Source organism: Dreissena polymorpha, chromosome 1 (genome assembly GCF_020536995.1).
Source record: "Dreissena polymorpha isolate Duluth1 chromosome 1, UMN_Dpol_1.0, whole genome shotgun sequence".
Lineage (NCBI taxonomy): Eukaryota > Metazoa > Mollusca > Bivalvia > Myida > Dreissenidae > Dreissena > Dreissena polymorpha.
The window spans coordinates 106,632,070-106,646,265 of NC_068355.1; the positions used below are offsets into that span (position 1 = coordinate 106,632,070).

General features: G+C 35.6%; 1 protein-coding gene across 1 annotated transcript in view; it reads left to right on the forward strand.

The window, feature by feature from the left end:
* The first annotated feature begins 2,550 nt into the window (after window positions 1–2,550).
* The window catches only part of LOC127865199 (uncharacterized), a 43,622-nt gene continuing 31,976 nt past the window's right edge, over window positions 2,551–14,196 (forward strand). Inside the window, exon 1 of the mRNA XM_052405191.1 lies at window positions 2,551–2,695. The gene's annotated coding sequence lies outside the window, so the exon portion shown is untranslated. The remainder of the gene's footprint in view (window positions 2,696–14,196) is intronic.

Sequence of the window (14,196 nt, forward strand, 5' to 3'; positions counted from 1 at the left end):
ATACGTATTTAATAGTTTGATGAATTGTTACTATTTTGATATAAATTGTTGTTAAATGATTTGTTTGAATACTAAGACAAATACAATAATTGTATTCCACAGTTTAAGAAAGTCCAGACAATACTTGTCAACATGAAAAAGACCGTGTTTTATGTACACATTTAATTAGTGCATCTTTGTTTCGCAATTGTGACACTCGCTATATTTGCAAAAAAAAATGTGTATCAAACCAGAATGTTTAATGAGAATTAGGTTTCACTGTTTATATATTAAGCGTTTTTATGAAACCCAACTCAAAATACATGTAATGTTTGTTTGGGAAATACTTGACAACTTGTAAGACATCACAACATATCAATGTGCTGCTTAATTCCTGATGTATTCTTTGAAATTAAAATAAAACGGCTCTATCGTGTATTTATAATGAATATGTTATGCGTTTGACACTATCATGCACTAATCCTTAAGTTTGCAAGAATTTGTACCAAAAAGGTCCTACATTATCGTGGTTCATCAACTTTTGGCATGATCAACAGGAACCACTTTTACCTCACTGTTAGTACAATAATTAAATATCAATATACATGTACACTAGTTTTTATTTGGCTGAATAAAATTAAAATTTTAGTTATAATGGTATAATACTTAGAATATATAGTTTCAATTATGCATGATAAGTGTTTTAATAGTTTACGTTTTAAACATTACTTAATGTTATGTCAGTTTAGATTTAATAATGAAATGTTCATATAATTGTTGCATTTATTTCATCGCATACCGACTTATCTTCAATGACCCACTAGCCATTCTTTTTTATCCTCCTATCAATCCGGTCAGTCATCATTTAAATAAGATTAAAAAAACTAAAACTTTGAACCATATTTTATTTAATTATATGGGGCATATCGATGGCTAAGATGCAACTATATTGGAAACTTATGCTCGGTTTAGTGAGCATTTTAAATATTGAATGGTTGCATAAAACCGCCGTTCGATAGCCACACATATTTTGCAAGAAAAAATCACGTTAAGTCCACAGCGTTCGCGCCAAAAATCATGATCCTAATAATTTATTGTTAAATTTATTATCGTTTACGCAAGTATGTATTTAATTCAATAGTATACAAAATAGCACGAACTGTTAAGTTGGACTCCTAAGTCGGTTTTCTTACTAGACTCAGGAAAGTAGGACAAAATATAGGTGTTAAGTGTCCAACATTTCATTTTATATTGGGGATAGGGAGTGGCATACCGGGAGAGTCGCCCAACTGGATTGGTCACCACCAACCAATTCCTAGGGTGTAGGTATTGGACATGGGTTGCCGATGTGGAAAGCACATGTACCAGCTATTGCGATACAGGTCAGCAGCTTTGCAAGTATGTTCTTATGTTATATTTCAAAGTTAATCTCTAAATAATGATATCCATGATATACTGCTTCATTCGTGCTCCATGTATTATGCAGTATTTAAATAACGTGGAAAATACGTTCCAATTTATAATAAATTATTTAATAAGAGCATATTTGACTAATGCGCAATCTACATCTACACGGTATCATCAAACTGTCATGGATTGACATTTCTTTGACGGTGCGCAAGGCAAGAATATATTAAAGTAAAGAGTAAAGCTACAATAGTAAAGGTAGAAAAAAGCTAGATAAAAGTAAGAAAGTATAGTAGTGACCCATTTACTTTTCACATCCATCAGGGCAAGACCTATTTAGCTTCCGTGACGGTACCAGGGCACAAGGCCCCGCCATCATAGCTCTAGTCCGTCATTTGAATGCTTAATTCGTAACTGGGAGGGTGTCCCCTTAGAAGGTTAGGCTGGAAAGCCCACTCTTGAAGGATGCCAGAGAGGGGGCCTCAGCAACGGATGCTGGTAGATCGTTCCAAAGGGGTATACTACGTGGGAAAAAGCTGTACTTGAAGGTGTCAGATGTAGGAGTGATTGGTAAGAAGCCAGAACCGTGCGGGTGTCTAGGCATCTTCCTTCGTGGTGTCAGGTACTTGTTGGCATGAATGTCAACCAGCTTGTTGACTATACGGTAGAGCATTGTAAGTTGATGTTTTGTGCGGCGTGTTTCGAGGCAATGCAGGCCCGTACGCAGGTCCGTACGCAGGCCCACCCCCCACTTGGCTGTCAAGTTAGGATTTATTAAATAATGAATCTACTGCAATTTTTCTCTAATGGAAAGGCCGCAGTACACTTCCGTTCGATACAAAAAAGAGATTGTTTTATTGTCCCTGATAAACAAGGTGATTAGCGCTATTTTACTCGCCAATGGAGATAAGTCCCTAGGTAATGTTTTCGTATGGCCTGCATAAAATTAATGTTCTTTCTACGCATATCGTTACACGTTGATTTTTCAGCGCGTACGTAAGGCAACTGATCTTATGAAAGTCATTTAATTGTGTACACACCGGTCTTTCTGACAATAACGTAGCACTTGACGACGCCTATTATATATAGAATGAAGTCATTTGGAATTTACAGTATAGTAGAGAGTAGCCTCTGATGAATATTAATTTGTAGTTGCGCCATCTATTTCCGTCCGCATTAGTAACAAAATATGGCAGTTGTTGGGAAATAAATACACTTTCACAACTTGCTTAGCCTGTTTCATTTTTCAAACGCATTAACGGGATGAATAGCGAGAGATATAAACACAGCAGTACTTGGAATAATTTAGGTATATATTTTGGAATTATTGTTGAAAATCAGCGAAGTTTATTAACTTCCTCAAAAGGGATGTCACTCTGCGATGTCCTTTTTTTTTATACCCCCGAAGGTGGGCATATAGTGATCGCTTTTCCGTCCGTCTGTCTGTCTTAACTTCCGTCACACTTTTCGTTTAGGTTACGGAAAATGCTCATAACTTCTACGTTGCTTCAGATGTAACCTTCATATTTGGTATGCATGTGTACAGTACAGGCACCGTGTACTTAAACAAAAACGCCTGTCCGCGGTGTTCACTTTTCCCGATGGGTGAGATATTGCGGGGGGCGGACACGCTACTGACAGTGTTCAGCGAACACCCGAATTCGCCGTGATTTCATACTATCGTTAACGGGAACACCCGCGATATCTGCGATGCTGCGCAGCCACCTTAAACACCTGTCTGCGAGAGTCATTCACTCTGTTTAAATGTAAATGTACAAAAGAAAATCATATGCTACATGTAGATATAACATGTATATGCGCATGTATACGTACTTTAATTCGGACAGTACAAAAAGTTGGAAACATAAATAAAGCATTTAAATGATCAATACTATTGACTCTTATGGTGTTAATCAATGCAATTGCCCTTTTAAACAACAATTACCAAGTTTCAAAGAAATCAAGAGAGTATTAAATCATTTATTTACTTGTGTCCGACTTTAAGTACTGTCCGAATTTACGTATTGCATCCATATCAGTGCTCCAGGTAGCAGTAAATAGAGGGGCGCTGCGCCCCTCTAAAATTTGCCCACTTGAAAAGCGCCCCTCTATTTTTCTGTCAAATGCCCTTTTGATCTCTAAATTCCTGCTTTCAGGCCGTATAAATCGCCAGAAAGATCGACATGAATACACAGATAACATGACTGCCTGGGGTGTATTAGGTCAACACATTGTGAACAAACAAGCCCCAAGGGCATGGTTTGTTATCAGATCACTAATTAGCCTTTTGTTGCAGACGATAGTAACATGCTGTGAAAGATTATATCGAAGGTCACGCTTGGTTAGGCACAATCACACTCGAATGAAATCAAACTCAGCACTATTGTTTTTTTTAAACTTCTGAATTCTTTGGCTATAATTTTTTGTTTGCAAAAATAGTGATTTTAATTCAAAATACCTATTAACACTTGAAAATTAATCATCTTTTTTTAATGCGAATATGCGGTTAATTTTTAGTTCGAAATTACGGCATGGAAAACATATTTGTGTATGGATTTTATTTCTGAACTTGTAAACACTGTCTGTACTCAATCATGATGAATTTTAACATGAATAGGGGCAGACAGTTGTTATTTCAACAAATAAAGAACTTGTTTGGAAGGAGGATTTATCACTCTGCAAGTAAAATGTAATGTTGATATTGTCATATATTTTCGCGACCTAACAAAACTGTCAACGTTGTTGACATTAGTTGAAATAACGTGTTGTGAAATAAATACAGTCAAACTGCAATAACTCGAGGAAGCACGGGACTGACCTTGATGCTTGAGTAATCGCAGGTTTCGAGTAATCCATGGTATTATTTGTTCTAACTGTCTCGGTTGATGATGCTCAATTTCTGACCGCAAACGCTTTATTTACATGTAAGAGGGTGCTAGAGAAAAAAGGCTTTGTAAAAATCGCTTAAGGTTACAGTCAGTGATTTTTTTTGCTTTTTTTTCTTACAGCCTGTGCCTTTTGGATTGGGAAAATTAGCGCGATAAACCATGAAATTGGGAAAAATAGCGCGATAAACCATGAAATTGGGAAACATTATAAATATGATTATAAGAACAAAATTAAAATTATTAAAGTATGTTTGACAGCATTTTTATATTATAAAGTACTAATTTAATGTGTTCTTACAATGACGACAATGTTAAGTTAATATCCTTCCACATTCATATTGAACTTGAAATAATCTATATAGATTCTTAAATATACCATTTAATCATAACCTCTTTAACAGTAAGAATTTAATTCAGTATTCTTTTAAATTAAATATCATATGGTGAAAACATTAACACATATTTATAAAAAAAAACGCTTTAGTGGTCTTGCTATGTTAATGATGTATTATATGGAGTTAAAATAATTTATTTCATTTATTTACCTTTCAACATCTTGCACTTCACAGGGGTTTTTTTTACTAAGAAAGTGACGCCGATATTCGGCGTCTTCCCCTACCAGAATTTTTCCCCTAAAAATACAATTTCCCCTCCAAAAATATAATTTTTCACAAAAATATCATATTTTACCCTCAAAGAAATGTGTTTTTTTCTTATGGGAAGTCGACACTTATCCAATTTGTACCATGTACAACGATCTCGCTCTCTCTCTCTCCCGACGAACGCTCTGGGAATACCAGTGATTCTAAATATAGCTCTTAAATTACGTCATGGAAACCGGGCTACTAATCGTATTAATCATGTGACTATTTTACTGGATTCCGGTCTTGCGCGAGAAGGGTGTTTCGTCAATTAATAACCGGAAACCAGTCGAATTTTCATCCGGGTTATGTGAAAGCCAAGATATAAACGTTAAAACAGAAAAAAAGTCTCACAATTGGCGTTCATACACGAACAAAATAAAACGTTCGGACTCGGAAAATATTAACTGCGTCGACGCATTTTTTAAGAATGAATCATCAAAAACCGTTGAAACCCAGCAGGATTCGGAGGTACATGTAATCAACATCGAACATTGTGAAAGTTAAAGTACACAATCGGCAGCTGCTGCACCTTTCCCTTCCAATACTGTAGCAGATCTAAATCATCTACCCATTCATCATGATATTGAAATCACAATATTGACATCGTCCCCCGGCCCCAGTTGAAAACATTTCCCATTATTAGATCTACCCCCGCAACTTTATTCAGGACTTTGACTTTAATATCATAATTGTTCATGTGTTTAAGAACAAAAAGGTCAGATACATGCCTCTTTTTCTATAAAAAAACCCCCCTGAAGTCTGTAGGTGAGTTATAGAGTTGAAATGAAAAGTTTTTATTTTTTTCCCCAAATGTGTCTCTTTTGCGCTCTATTTTCCCCTTTTACCCAGCGTCTTCCCCTTTTTCTAAAAAAAACCCCTGCTTCAATGCTATTTTAGTAAACTGTAAAGCGTGACAAACATAATAAAGCAGAATATGCATATGAATCTGATTTTACACAGATCCACTAACATATAAATCATATCCAGGGTTTTTTTTGGCCCGATTTTATAGCCGAAATTTGGCTATGTTCCCAATCCCAAAAAGTATACTTTTTTCCCAAAATGTGGCAAAAAATTCCCAATTGCAAAAGAAAAAAAAGAAAAAAAAATTAATTTTTTTTTTTTTTTTTTTTAGAAAGAAGTCTTATGTGTATTTTTTCTCAATTTTAATTCAATTACATCTAACAAAGTATTATACGATTTTTTTTCTTTAAATTTGAATGATTATAAAGAGTTAAATCAAATTTAGTATTTAACTAATCAGTGGACTTGACGTGTGGAAAAAAAGGCTAATGAATTTATTTTCCCAATTTCAAAAAAATGCCGATAAAATTCCCAATTCCAAAGCCATGGGCTATCTTCCCAAAAAGTGGAAAAAAAACCCTGATATCATGTTTGTCTCTTTCCATTTTCGAACGATACTCATCTTAAATGCATTAACTTCGTGTGTAACGGTAGACTAACTCCAATTTCCCAACACTGATTTCCGTGATGCACATTCACTGTGAAGATTTGTAATATATATTTGTTGTTTTTATCTCAAACGTTATATTTTGCGTTAATTGACACACCCATTAAATTATTCCGTAATAACCATATGATATCCGTTGTTAATTTGAATGTTATTTATCATTTTCGCTGCGCATCGCGAATTTCTCGTCTGCTTGCCGCCATCTTGGGCGTGTATAAAAACAGGCGTTTACAATCGGGATACATCGACTATCGTCGGTATCCTCCGCAATATAGAGAGAGATGTGGATAGCAATGTAAAATCGTATTCGGCTAAATTCGCGAAAAAATACGTAAGTCAGTTGTTGTTCGGCGACGACTCAGCAACTCGATCGGCACTCGTTCGAAATTATTGCTAAATTACATTGTAATCTTATTGGCTTTATTGGGAAAATTTTGTCTTTTTTTGGAAAATTTTAATCAAATTTTTGGGAAAAAACGTCATTATTTGCAATTGGGAAGCAGCCGAATATAGGCTGTAATTTCTGGCAAAAAAAATCACTGACAGTATAATAAACAAAACAACAAGGATGATTGTAAATTCGTTTAATTAATTCAACATACGCACAAAACACAAATATAATAACAAATATTACATCAATATTCAATGTACATGTAGCATATTAAAAAAGCACACAAGGTACGTACATGCGCATTAAAAAAACAAAAAACAACATTATCACTACACACTTTGTATTTAATGTTCATTCAGTCAGACTCTTGTTGCGCAAAGTCTAGGATTAAAGATTTTCGCAACCCATTTGCTTCCCGGAACTGATGGCGGAAGACATTTCGCGACAGCGAGCAGAGCATCTGTAGTTCTCGGTCTGTGTTTGGCGTTGCTTGAAAGAATCGGCGTACTACATCTTGCGCTTTGGTGGCAATTTGCAGTGTTTCTCAAAGGATGACACTTTGCAGTGGTTCTCAAACTGCAACTAACTTCACACCTAATCGAGCATCTTTTGTCTGCATGATTGCGCTGTTTTCACAACTCGAATATTTTTAGCACCGACCAGACGAGAAAATGTCCTGGAATCATTGCCAGTTAATTAGGTGTGAAATTCCTTTCAGGGACTGGCACACATCCTCGAGTTATCGAAAATCGCATGTTTGAGTTATTGCGGGTATTTTTATATAGAAATTAAAGAAAAATGCTAGGGACTACCTTTAATGCTCGAGTTATCGCCAGTTTTCGAGAAATCGCCAGCTCGAGTTATTGCAATTCTACTGTATATCCTATTATTAACAATAACAATGTTTCATGTTTCATTTTAATCTACAGACTGGATGCTACTTCATGGTGACATTGATCATTCATTGTTTAGACTTTAAATTTGTCAATATAGATATTTGTTTTAATTTATATTATTATTGTGGCCAAACATTGGCTCAAAGTTATTTAAAGCAACAAATTTAAGTAGTGACAGTCACAACGTTTTTTTGACCCAGTGAAACCCCTGAATTTATTTCATGTTTTCTTCATTTCATTTTCTTCTAAAAGGCCACTGATGCTGAAACTGGAACCTGAAAGATTAACGTGCAGTTCAATGATGATAGGTGATACAAAAAACATCAAAATCCCCCTCCCCCACACATATCCAATGCACTAGTGTTTACAATTAATAAGTATATAGTATTACCAAAGTATAAACTTAAGTATATTTATAACCAAATGCTCTTTTTTTCCTAAAGTTCGCGTGCACTGATTGTAATTTCATAATACAAAATGAGAAACAGCATACAATTGATGAAGTCATCCAATGCACTAGTGTTTACAATTAATAAGTATATAGTATGACCAAAGTATATACTTAAGTATATTTATAACCAAATGCCCTATTTTCCAAAACTACGCGTGAAATGTGCCCTTTTGGGGGAAGCTCCCCTCTATTTTGAAAAGCTGGCTGGAGCACTGCATATGTTACGACACTTGTGTGCAGTCGGTATTCAATACAATAATTGTTTCAATAATGAAGGAACTGATACAGCGTAACGGTGACGATACAGCGTGTTAAAATTATATTTTATTAAGAGGAAATGTCAATGCCAAATAATTCGCAAGATACCCCGGTACTTTAGTTGAAATTCACAACAAAACTTTGAATGGAAATTAAATGATCTCAATGTTGTACTCGCTACGAAATTTTTATTTACAAATCAAAACACCCACACCAATATTCGCTTGCTTTTTACTGGACAAAGAGATTCATTTGTTTCATGTAGAATTTGTGACCTAAAATAGCGGTACATGACGTGTGCAAACTGTGTCAGGTGATTTAGGCATGTTGCAATACAACGATCCTGATTGGGAGCTTATTTCATCACATCTTTAAATAGAATCAATGCCGAAATTCATTTGAAAATTTCAAAAATTTCAACGTTTGTGTTTATGACTCTTATCGTCTATACTACCCACACATAATTTGGTTTTAAAAATATATATCGGGCATATATGGGATTATATAGTAATGGATACAGATGGGAAAAGTTTCATGTGTGCGATTGAGACAGTTGACATGTGTGTATCGGAGAATCCAGAGACTCAGGATAATACGATTACTACAATCAGTTATGAGTTCTCCATGGCTTCAAACTGTTAATTGAATAATCAAACACTCAATTAACACTCCTGCAGGTGCAGTATCCTACAGCTTGGTGCGAACGCAGTTTTCTTTTATACGCAATCGTTTTAAAAGACAAATAAACACTGTCATGGGCATGGATGTGAAATACATTATTCATTATGACTTTTAAATGAAAGAGATCAATACAATAAGGTTATGTTCAATTACAGTACACTCCACACGTTTTCCCCAATTTCCCTCCATACTCCGCGGGGATTGACCTGGAGGGAGATTAAGAAAATCCTGCTGAAACGCAGCGTTTGCATGATTTTGGACGCCGCTGTAAACAATCGGCAAAACTGATAATCTGACGCGGCGACCCTCGGCGTTGGCAACGCGGGGGAAACTCCGCGTTTTACGAGATAACGTTCAATTTAATTTTGTTTGACTTCCTGATTTTCAAATAAAATTACATTTATTACAAGTACATACATGTACATGTAGTATAATATTTACAATAAAAAAAACAACAACCAAGATAGATCGATCCCGACGTGGTTGTAGAAGTAGTTGTTGTATAGAAAACTCGTTGATTTACGACAAACAAAATGTCGTCTTTTAACTAATACTTACCAATTAATATAAACACAGTTTGCAACATCGTTTTTAGCCGGATTTTTTTCGAAAAAATCTCGGCTTATAGATTGATGTTGTCGGGCGGGCGGGGGGGCGGGCGGCGTGCTCGAAAATGTTAAAGTTCTTATTTCATGGTATAACTTTGGTATGCTTGGACCTAGAGTCTTCAAACTTGACATGAAGGTTGGCCAGGATTAACAGATGACCACTGGTCATTTCAAGGTCATTCATTTGAAGGTCAAGGTCACTGTGACCTTCAATATAAAAAATGTTAAAGTTGTTATAACTTTGGTATGCTTGGACCTAGAGTCTTGAAACTTGACATGAAGGTTGGCCATAACTAGTTAGTAACCACTGGTCATTTCAAGGTCATTCATTTGAAGGTCAAGGTCACTGTGACCTTGAATGTAAAAATGTTAAAGTTCTTATTTCATGGTATAACTTTGGTATGCTTGGACCTAGAGTCTTCAAACTTGACATGAAGGTTGGCCAGGATTAACAGATGACCACTGGTCATTTCAAGGTCATTCATTTGAAGGTGAAGGTCACTGTGACCTTCAATATAAAAATGTTAAAGTTGTTATAACTTTGGTATGCTTGGACCTAGAGTCTTGAAACTTGACATGAAGGTTGGCCAGAACTAGTAAGTAACCACTGGACATTTCAAGGTCATTCATTTGAAGGTCAAGGTCACTGTGACCTTGAATGTAAAAATGTTAAAGTTGTTATAACTTTGGTATGCTTGGACCTAGAGTCTTGAAACTTGACATGAAGGTTGGCCAGAACTAGTAAGTAACCACTGGACATTTCAAGGTCATTCATTTGAAGGTCAAGGTCACTGTGACCTTGAATGTAAAAATTGTTTAAGTTCTTATTTCATGTTATAACTTTGGTATGCTTGTACCTAGAGTCTTCAAACTTGAAATAAAGATTGGCCAGTACTAGAAGATGACCACTGGTCATTTCAATGTCATTCATTTGAAGGTCAAGGTCACTGTGACCTTAAATGTTAAAATGTTAAAATTGTTATAACTTTGGTATGCTTGGACATAGAGTCTTCAAACTTGACATGAAGGTTTGCAAGCACACTTAGATGACCACTGGTCATTTCAAGGTCATTCATTCTAAGGTCAAGGTCACTGTGACCTTGAATGTAAAAATGTTAAAGTTCTTATAACTTTGGTAGGTAAAAATGTTAAAGTTCTTATTCCATGTTATAACTTTGGTATGCTTGTACCTAGAGTCTTCAAACTTGACATAAAGGTCAATATTTCAGTAATTTAAGTATTGCATTGACAAAAACACGAAAGGTACTTTCCTGTCATTTAAATAAAAAATCCGGCTTCAATGCGGTCATCTCCGACCGCGGAACTCTTGTTATTTTGATAATTTAATCCAAAGTTTTCATGTTAGCAGGTGATTTTCTATACTGAACATGTAAACAAATGACCAAGGACCCTAAAAATCTCGCAAATCTGTGTGAATTGACAGTTTGACGTAATCAAAGAAAAGCCGCTTCCTGTCTAAAGGCATAACTTACTCAAATAAACACGTTCAACAAATGCATAAGGAATGGTTTTAATTGTCGGAACAAAGTCAATTCTCTGCTCGCTAATGCATTTATTTTCTCTTTGAAGTTAGGTTATTCCATTGATTGCTAAAAGAAGGTGGTAACTATTGAGTTGATAGTTGCATTTAATATTCACAGTTGTATTCTTGTTGCGTCGACATTCAAAACAATGTTTACCAGTAATTATGGACCAAATCTGCAGAGTGACATTCACACATGTTAATCCCTTTTGTCAAAACACCGCAGACAGCAGACTACACAATAGGTCAGTAGACAAGCTTTGCGTGTTTTCATAACGTCAAACACTTAAAATCCAGTTCCGCCCAGATGTCTTCTTTAATCAGTTTACAGTACAATTACTGTTAAAATAATTACTCTACTAAAATACCGTAACGATAAAGATTCGGCGTGTTCGATTTGAAATTATTTTGGAGGAAATATCAACTTATTCGCGATATAATTTTGTTAAAAAATACCAAAGAAACTTTTAACCGAAATCAACATAATTCAATGTTCTCTGTGCTACAAAGTTTGTATAAAAAAAATCAATACACGCTTTGCAGGAGTATACCTTGACCTTGTACATTGCAGCATAATTTTCGCGCGCTTTTGTCGGGAAATATACATGATGACTGTATATTGGAAGCATTTGTAAACGTCGTGTTAACATTAAAAATCGTAGTGTGTTTCGGATTACTAATTATTATTCTCATTTGGAAATTTTATGGAACATTTATTATTGTCTTATATGTGTTATGATTTAAATATTAATTTGTCAAATGTCTTATATTCATTTATATTGTAGACGTACCTGTGAATTGAAAAACATAATTTTTATACGTATTAATTTTCTATATACAATTATCTTTTTTATACATGTACACAGGGATGTATAATAGATTATACATCCCTGATGTACATGTACTACAGTTTTTAAACAATTTATTATAACAATGTTTTTTTTTTTGGCATGCCCAGTAGCACACTGCTAACGCGGCGTTGCGCGGCGGTCACTGATAAGAACGGAAATTGTCTGCATTTACCGACTAGGCTAAATTAATACACGCCGCGGGAATTAGCGAACGTGGCGTAACGCCGAGCGTTTTATCGAGTTCACCTCGCTCTCTCAACGCCGCGTGAACACTCGCTAGCAGAAAAAAAACGCGGAGGGAGCGCTTTTTTGGGGAAAACGCGTGGAGTGTACTGTATTTTATTTTAAGCAAACACGATGAACACCGCAGTAGATATTATGGGTCCACGGTGAATTGCGGTGATCGCGACATTTGATCTGAACACCCATCGCGGGGTTCATATTGGAAGCAAACACAGTGAGATGAACACCGCGGCGAGTGGCGTTTGTTGAAATACACGGTGCCTGTACTGTATATTGACAAGGCCTTTCTATATGCACAAATTTTGAACCCTTTGACCTTCCCTTGAACTTAAGGTGCGTGTATAGGTTTTGAATTCGGGTTTATGTTTCGAAAAAGCGTTTTTATGGCAATAATATATTCTAACAATTATTAATAACATACAAATTAATATGCAACAGGGAGCATTCCAGATACGACAGTGCGCTCGAAAGTGCCCTTTTGACAGAATTCTGCGCGTCGAAAGTGCCCTTTTGACAAAGAAGCCCCCCTTGCCTTTTTCGAATCCTAACTTGTTTTTACAATATTATACATGAAATTCACAATTTCCATAAGGATTATACACTGTTGCCATTACAGTACACTCCACGCGTTTTCCCCAAAAAACGCGCTCCCTCCGCGGGTTTTTTTTCTGCTAGCGAGTGTTCACGCGGCGTTGGAAGAGTGAGGTGAACTCGATAAAACGCTCGGCGTTTCGCCGCGTTCGCTAATTCCCACGGCGTGTATTACTTTAGGCTAGTCGGTAAATGCAGACACTTTCCGTTCTTATCAGTGATTGCCGCGCAACGCCGCGTTAGCAGTGTGCTACTGGGCATGCCAAAAAATAAAAACATTGTTATAATTAATTGTTTAAACACTGTAGTACATGTATAAAAAAGATAATTGTATAGAAAATTAATACGTATAAAAATTATGTTTTTTAATTCACAGGTACGTCTACAATATGAATTAGTCTTATATAATACATTTGACAAATTAATATTTAAATCATGACACATATGACACAGGAATAAATGTTTCGTAAAATTTCCAAATGAGAATAATAATTCGTAATCCGAAACACACCACGATTTTTAATTGTTAACACGACGTTTACAAATGCTTCCAATATACAGTCATGTATATTTCCAGACAAAAGCGCGCGAAAATTATGCTGCAATGTACAAGGTCAAGGTACAATGTATACTCCTGCAAAGCGTGCGTGTATTGATTTTTTTTTATACAAACTTTGTTGCGCAGAGAACATTGAATTTTCTTGATTTCGGTTAAAAGTTTCTTTGGTATTTATTAACGAAATTATATCGCGAATAAGTTAATATTTCCTCTTTAATAATTTCAAATCGAACACGCCGAATCTTTATCGTTACGGTATTTTAGTAGAGTAATTATTTTAACACTAATTGTATAGTAAACTGATTAAAGAAGACATCTGGGCGGAACTGGATTTTAAGTGTTTGACGTTATGAAAACACGCAAAGCTTGTCTACTGACCTATTGTGTAGACTGCTGTCTGCGGTGTTTTGACAAAAGGGATTAACATGTGTGAATGTCACTCTGCCGATTTGGTCCATAATTACAGCTAAACATTGTTTAGAATGTCGACGCAACAAGAATACAACTGTGAATATTAAATGCAATTATCATCTCAATAGTTACCACCTTTTAGCAATCAATGGAATAACCTACAAACAAAGAGAAAGTCAATACATTAGCGAGCAGAGAATTGACTTTGTTCCGACAATTAAAACCATTCCTTATGCATTCGTTGAACGTGTTTACTTGAGTAAGTTATGCCTGTAGACAGGAAGCGGCTTTTCTTTGATTACGTCAAACTGTCAATTCACACAG